The sequence below is a fragment of the Octodon degus genome, unplaced genomic scaffold (assembly GCF_000260255.1).
Source record: "Octodon degus isolate 3935 unplaced genomic scaffold, OctDeg1.0 scaffold00032, whole genome shotgun sequence".
In the NCBI taxonomy this organism is placed as follows: Eukaryota; Metazoa; Chordata; class Mammalia; order Rodentia; family Octodontidae; genus Octodon; species Octodon degus.
The window spans coordinates 3,846,774-3,855,157 of NW_004524608.1; positions in this window are offsets into that span (position 1 = coordinate 3,846,774).

Sequence of the window (8,384 nt, forward strand, 5' to 3'; positions counted from 1 at the left end):
TGTGTGTGTGTGTGTGTGTGTGTGTGTGTGTGTGTGTGTGTGTCCAACTCAGCCCACCAGTGGGCGGGGCTGGCTGGCATGTGGTACTGGAGGATTGAACCGTGGTCCCTGTGCTTTGCTAAGCTTGTTCCAAGTAGGTGCTTTAGACCACTGAGCCATCTCTCCAGCCCTACCTTACTTTTAAATGTACCTTACAGTATTATTAACTATATGCATACTGGGGCTTAAATTTTCTTTTAAAGAGACAGCAAGGTTTCCCCACACTGACCTCAAGCTCCCAGGCTGATGTGATTTTCCAGCCTCAGTCTCTGGAGTACCCGGACTGCAGGCCATGTATGTGAACAACGGCTCTCTAGCACTTCATCATCTCTATGACTGTAACTCTGCACCCATTGAGCAACCCTGTTTCCCTCTCCTCCAGTAAGCAGCATTCTGCTTTCTGTTTCTATGAGTTTATTAGATACGATTGAAAAATACAGTGAATGCTTAAGTGAAAAAAAGTAGAGTTAAAGACATACAATCCTCCTTCCTTTGAACCCAACTATCCCCGTATTCTTAGCACCTTCTGAAGCAGTTTTGGAAGTCCTCTTTCATGACAGTTTTAGTGGTATGGTTGTAGCTGCCTCATTGTCCTGAATTAATAACATTTGTCTTCTGTGGTCATTCGGAGGAGTTGCCAGATAGGGTGAGTGGGGTGAGTGAAGACACACTTTGATACTTCTCTTGGAAGGCACTTGGCAGCAGCATTCACTGACCACGTTATTAATCACATCTGGCAAAGATAGTCATGAAAAAGAATTTCCAGAATGGCTCCAGAAGTTTATTTCACTTTTTTGAGAAATCTTCATTTTTTTAAATGTATTTAGTACAGGGTCTACAGGATCTCACTAGACAGATCGGACTTGTAGTGATCCTGTTTTTCAGCCTCCCAAGTGCTGGGATTACAGGTGGGCACCACCACAAACAGTCTCAATCACCCACTCAGCATGCCCTGGGGGCGGGGCTGGCAAGACAGGCTGGAGATTGCCCCCCCATCACCCCTTCACACCCCTCATCTGCCTAAGCAGGCGCTCTAATTCGCTGAGCTATTTGGCCAGCCCTCTCTTTTAGCTATTTTTGAAATATGCTATAAAGTACTGTCAGTCATAGTCACCCTACAGTGCAGAAGAACATTGAAACTTAATTTTCTTACCTAACTCTATTTTGACAACCATCAACCAGTCTTCATCCTCCTTTCCTACCTTCCATTGTGGTTTTGACTTGCATTTCCCTGATAAGGTGATAAGATTGAGGGGCTGGTGAGTTAGCTCAGTGGAATAAGCACTTGCCAGGCAAGCGCAAGGTCCTGAGTTCAATCTCCAGTCCCCTCCCCCACCCCCCCCCAAAAAAGATTGAGTATCTTTTCCTGTGCTGTGGCCATTTATGTGTCTTATCAGAGAAATGTCTCTTTAAGTCCTTTACCCATTTAAAAAACTGGATTTATTGTTGGTGGTGGTGAATTGTAAGCATTCTTCACATATTATGTATATTAGCTTCTCACTCAATAGCAGTTTGCAAAATGTTTTCCCCCATTTTCTGTAGGTTGCCTTTTGACTCTGTTGACTGATGCCTTTGTAGGAAGAAGTTTTTGTGTTTGATTTAATGACATTTGTTTGTCTGCTTTATCCTTTTCTATTTGTATTTTTGGTATCATCCGAGAAGCATTTCCCCTATGGTTTTTTTCTAAGATATTTATAGTTTCAATTTCTTTTTCAGTACTGAGGATTGAACCCAGGACCTTTGCAATTAATGAGCTATGTCTTCAGTCTTTTCTATCTTGAGGCAGGATCTTGCTAAGTTGCTAAGTTGCTCACAGTGGGCTCAAAACTTTGCTCCTTCCGACTCAGTCTCCCACAGTATTGGGATTGCAATTCGGGGGTGGAAAATTGGCTGGGCCGGGGGGCTTGATGGAGAATCACGCCTCTGTGTTTCTCAGTCAGAACACATACAGAGAAGCAGTTCCAAGCCCTGCACCTGGGACCAACCAGAAAGTGCTATCTTCTGTTCTTCTCTCTTGGGAGAGCCCCAGCAGGCTTGGATGAGATGCTCTAGAGGCAGGAGGTGTACAGGGGTGTCCTGAGCTCTCAGCTGCTGTGCTGTCTCTTTCACGGAGCTCTGCTCGCACCCCGAAGCGTGGGCTTCTTTTCCCACTTTTAATTGGTCAGCATTTCCTCTGCATCTCTTTTCCTACTTTTTGTTTGTTTGTTTTGTTTATGTATTTGGTACAGGGTCTCACTACGCAGCTCAGACTCTAGTGATCCTCCTGTTTTCAGCCTCTTTAGTGCTGAGATTACAGGTGAGCGCCACCATGCCTGGTCTTGGTGGCTGGCTCAGTGTGACCCGGGGGCAAGGCCAGTGTGGCATATGGTGCTGCAGATCGAACCCCAGTCCCTATGCTCTGTCTAAGCAGGCATTTTAATCCATTGAGCTATCTGGCCGGCCCTTAATTTTTTTTTTTTTTTGTGGTACCAGGGATTAAACTTGGGACCTTGCGCTTACTAGGCAGGTGCTTATGCCACTGAGTCATCTCCCTAGCTCTTTTCCTACTTTTAATAAGTGTAAAACTTCACTACCTTTTGAGGTTGTCTTTATCCAGTTCTTTGTTCAGGTTGAGAACCGAGAAAGAATCTCTGGAAAGAGTCCTTAGCTCCCCAGAACCTGGGGGCACCATCCCATCCAACTACAGTTTCAGTCCTTATCGTCAGACCATACGATAAAGGTCTATCTTAATTCTTTTGTGCATTGCTATTGTTTTTTTCAAAACTATTTGTTAGGGCCGGGGAGATGGCTCACTGGAATAAGAACTTTTCTGGCAAGTGCAAGGGCCTAAATTCAACCCCCGGTTCTGCCAAAACAAACAAACAAACAAAAAAACCCCACCCCAAAACAAAACAAAAAAACTATTTGCTGAAGAAGATATTCTATTTTTGTTGTACTTTTTTTTTTTTTTTTTTTTTTTTTTTTCCAGTACTGGGGATTGAACTCAGGACCTTGCCAGGCAAACACTTATTCTACTGAGCTATCTCTCCGGCCCTGTTTTACAATATTGGTACTGGCGTCCTGTATTATATTATTTCAAGTTATACATAAGGAATATTTCTGGTCTTTCTATTCTGTTCCATTGGTCTATTTATCTGTATTTGTGCCAATATAATGATTTTTTTCTTTTTTTAATTTATTTTTATTTTTCTGGTGGAAATGGGGATTGAACTCAGGCCCCTGCGCTTGCCAGGAAAGCTCTTATTCTACTGAGCCATCTCCCTGGCCCAATAATTTTTTCTTGAGGCCGGGTCTCATTCTGTAGCTCAGGCTGGCCTTGAACACAGAATCCTCTTGCCTCAGCCTTGTGAGTGCTGGCACCTTGCCTCAGTCACTATATTATTTTGCCTGTTACACTTTTGTAATATATTTTGAAATTAAAAAATAGGTTTCCACCTTTGTTCTTCTTTCTTAAGTTTGTTTTGACTATTTTGGGCGCTTTGAAGTTTTAAATGAATTTTAGAATTTTTCCTATTTCTTTAAAAAAGTCATTAAAATTTTGATAGGAATTGGACTGAGTCTGTAAAATTGCTTTAGATACTAAGGCCTTTTCTTCAGTACTGAGGATTGAATCCAAGGGCACTTTACTACATCCCTGGTCTTTTTTATTTTTTTCTTTTGAGACAAGATCTTACTAAGTTACCCAGGTTGTCCTTGAATTTGTGATCCTCTTGGCTCAGCTTCCTGGAATTACAGGCATGTGCCCCTGTGCCCAGCTAGGAAGGGCATTTTAATGATAGTATACCTTCTAGTCCAGAAATGTGGGATTAGCATCCATTTATTTCTGTCCTTAATGTTCAGTTCCTTTCACAAAAATTTGTAGTTCCTGTAAGCCCCTAGTCCCTGCGCCTGCTTGCAGGAGCTTTAATCCGCTGAGCTTTTTGGCTGGCCCTAAGCATTTTGTCTTTTGTGTGTGTGTGTGTGTGTGTGTGTGTGTGTGTGTGTGTGTACAGCTCAACCCACCAGGGGGCGGGGCTGGCTGGCATGTGGTGCTGGGGGATTGTACCGTGGTCCCTGTGCTTTGGTCCCTGTGCTTTGCTAAGCTTGTTTTAAGTAGGTGCTTTAGACCACTGAGCCATCTCACCAGCCCAGAGCATTTTGTCTTTTTTGGTGATTGTAAGTGGTGCTTCTTCCTAATTTCCCTTTCTATTGTTCATTGTTAGTGTATAAACATGCAGCTGGTTTCTCAACATTAATTTTGTGTCCTGTAATTTTGCTGTTGGTTTATTTATTTATTTATTTATTTAGTGGATTCTTTAGGGTCTCCTTTTTGTGATTCATTGTTTTTGAGGCCAAACCTTAATGTTGAAAACCAAGTTGACTTTTTTTGGAGGAGGTACTAGGAATCAAACTCAGGACCTTGTGCTTGCCAGGCAGGTTCTGTGCCACTGAGCTATATCACCAGGCCTAGGGTTTCTAAATGTGAAATCATGTCATCAACAAAGAGATAATTTTACTTCTTTCTTTCCAACTTTGTACATTTTATTTCTTCTTGTCTAACTGTTTTAAGTAGGGCTTCCAGTACCATGCTGACTAGAGGTGGGGAGAGCAGCCATTCTTGCCTTGTTCATGATCTTAGAGGAAAATCTTTCAGGTTGTTAAAAATTGTTATTTATTTATTTGGTACAAGGTTTCACTTTGCAGCTTGGACTCCTAGTCATCCTCCTGTCTCAGCCTCCCCAGTGCTGGGATTACAGAACTGCACCACCATGCCCAGTTTCAGTGGTTGGAATGGCGTGTGGTACTGGGGATTGAACCTGGGTCCTAGTGCTTACCAGGCAGGTGCTTAGACTGCCAAACTATCTCCTCAGCCAACTTTCATTTTTTTATTGTAGAACATGATGGTAGTTGTGGACTTTTCCTATATGATCATTATTTTGTTGAGATTATTTTCTTCTATGCCTAGTATTTTGAGGGCTTTTATCATGAAAAGGTGTTCAATTTTATCAAATGACTTTTCTATACCACTTGGTATGACTATGTGTTTTCTGTCCTTTGTTCTATTAATGTGGTGATCATAATCGTTGATTTCCATGTTGAACCCTCCTTGCCTTCTAGGGATATCTCCTCTTTGGTTTTGGTGTGTCATCCTCCTACCACACTATTGATTTGTTGGAATTTTGTCAATGGATTGTGTATTAACAGTCATCAGTGATTTAGTCTATAGTTCTTTTGTCATATCAGAGTAATAGCCTCAGAAAATTAGTTCAGAAATATTCTCACGCATATTTTGGAAGGGTTTGAGAAAGATTGGTGTTAATAATTCTTTTTTTTTTTTTTTTTTTTCCGGTATCAGGGATCAAACTCCGGAACTTGCGTAGGGAGCTGCGTGTAGCCGCGCCCTAGGATGGCGCCGGTTTCCGCCTTCCACCCTCTCAGGGGGTGAGTGCTCCTAGTAATAAACAACTGCATATAAGGCCAAAGCTTGGGCTAATGCATTGCTTCCACATACCTGGACCAATGGACAGTACATACGTGGCACCCCATGATTGGAGGCCCTGAGACTTATAAGCTAAGAGCAGGGGCCTGGGGGGGGGGGGGAGAAGAGAAATGTAACAGGGCAATAAAAAGCTGCGCAGACACAACCAGTGGTCGCGTCTTCCTTGCTGGCAAGGCTGCGCGCGACAACCTTGTACTTGCCAGGAAGGTGCTTATGACACTGAGCTATCTCCCCAGCCCAATGTGCTAATGATCCTTGTTGGTTTTCCTCCTGCTCCTCATTGTCTCTTCCTCCTCTTCTTCTTCCTCCTTCTGTGTAGAGATTAAGCTCAGAGCCTGGGTCCTGGGCTTTATTCCCAGCCCCTTTAAATTTATTTGTTTATTTATTTTTAAGACAGGGTTTCACTATACAGTTCAGGCTGGCCTGGAATCACTATGTAGCCCAGGCTGGCCTTGAACTCATACCGCTGTTCAATCTGCATGAACCACTCCAACCAGTTTGGAAACTTTCTACAGAACACTTGAAGAAACATTAACATAGCCAGGCATGGTGGTCATGGCTATAACCCTAGTGCTCTGGGAGGCTGAGGCAAGATTATTTCAAGTTTGAGTTTAGCCTGGGCAATTTAGTGACTTAATAAAAACTTGTCTAAATGAATGAACATATAAGCAAACAAACAGACTGGGTGTAAACAGTGCAAAGGCTCTGGATTCAATCCCCAGTGTCATAAAACAAAATTAAAAAATTTTCTGGGCTGCAGAGATAGCTCAGCTGTCTAAGTGCCTGACTGGCAAGTACAAGGACCGGGGTTTGATCCCTGGTACTGCATGCTGTGGCAGCCACTGAGACCAAGAATAGTGACATGTGCCTGTAATCCCAGCTCTAGAGAGGCTGAGACAGAAGGATCATTACCGTTCCAGGCTGTGTAGTGAGACCCTATACCAAATACATTAAAAAAAATTTAAAAGCTTTTTTTCAGGGAGCCCATCTGATCCTGAGCTTTTCTCTGTTGGGGGGGGGGGTTTGATCAATTTAAAATCACTCTACTAGTTATTTTTTTTTTAAACATTTATTTATTTATTTAGTGTGTGAGTGTGTGTGTGTGTGTGTGTGTGTGGCCAGCTCAGCCCACCAGGGGGCGGGGCTGGCTGGCATGTGGTGCTGGGGGATTGAACTGTGGTCCCTGTGCTTTAGCCAAGCTTGTTCCAAATAGGTGCTTTAGACCACTGAGCCATCTCGCCAGCCCTCTACTAGTTATTAGTTCTTGCATTTTCTATTCCTTTATGACTCATTTTGGTAGGTGATACTGTATGTTCCTGGGAATTTATCAGTTTCTCCTAGGCTACCAAATATTGTCATATAAATTATTCATTATAGTCTTTGGTATCCTTTTTATTCCTGTGTCATCTGTTGTACTGTTTTTGTTTCAATCTTTTTAAATTATACTTTCATTGTATTTTGAGGAGAAAAACAAAAGCAAGAAAAAGATCAGAAACAAAGACAAACTAATAGGGTGGCATACAACAATACATATGTTATAGATGTTCAAAACAAGAATAGCTGATTACCAATAGTTGATATATTATCTATTTTTATCATCAAATCTGTCCCTGAGATTAACAGATGTAGTTATGAAAGACTCAACATATGATTGAATGTTACTGCTTGCTTTCAAAAAATCTTAAATTTTTGTTCTTGTCTCTTTTTTTAAATTAACTTTAAAAAAATTATTTTAAAGAGAGCAATTGATATGACATTAGGCATGGTACACACTTAGAAGACCAAGATGACAGGTATTCAAGCATGGTTTTTATATTACATTACATTGCTGTGCTCTACGCAGTTGCTTAGCTCACAGATATTAATGTACAGAATTAGTCAAGGTGAAAATTCTACACTTTAACTGCTATTCTCAAGAAACTGATGAAAAGTCTTAGTACAATCCCTTCAGCCATCCTGTGTATATACTTGTATGTTTTGTTTCTATCTTGATTTTAGTTGATTGAAACATCTTTCCTTTGCTTAGTTTATCTAGCTCAAGGCCTGTCAATTTTGTTGAATTTTTCCAAAAATCCACATGTTTTGCTGTTCTTCTTTTTCTATGTATTTCTGCTCTAGTGTTTATCAAAGCCTTCCTTTGTGCCAGTTTATCATTTTCCTAGTTTTCTGGGGTGCCAAAGTAAGTTTCTGAGTTTGTTTATTTGATACTGGGGCTCGAACCTTCTTGCTGAGCTAGATACGCAGTCCTTTTTATTTTATTTTTTTAAGGTTTGAAACAGGTTCTTACTAAACTGCCAAGGCTGGGCTCAAACTTTGATCCTCCTGCTTCAGCCTTCCAGAGAGCTGGGATTACAGGAGTGAGCTAGCATGCTCAGCTCCTTGACTTAAAATCTTACTCTTTAATAAATGTAGCACTTACTAGTATAAACTCCTCTCTTTGTACTATTTTATGCTGTGCACCATGAGTTTTGGCATACGATGTCTTCATTTTCATTTTGTCAAAATATTTTCTAATTCTTCTTGAAATCTGTACCACAGTATCTTACTTAATTTCCACGTATTTGTGAACTTTCCAGTTTTTCTACTGCTTTTTACATGTAGTTTCATTCCTTTTTTTTTTTTTGAGACAGGGTCTTGTTATGCAGTTCAGCCTGGCCTTGAGCTCACTTTGTAGCCCAGGGTAGTCTTGAACTTACAAGGATTCTCTTGCCTCAGCCTCCCTAGTGCTGGAATTACAAGCGTGTGTCACCACATCTGACTAGTTTCATTCCTTGTAATCAGAAAAGATACTTGGTATGATGTCAACCTTCTCAAGTTTGTTGACATTTCTGTGGCCTAACACGTGGTCTTTCCTGGAGAAAGTTAA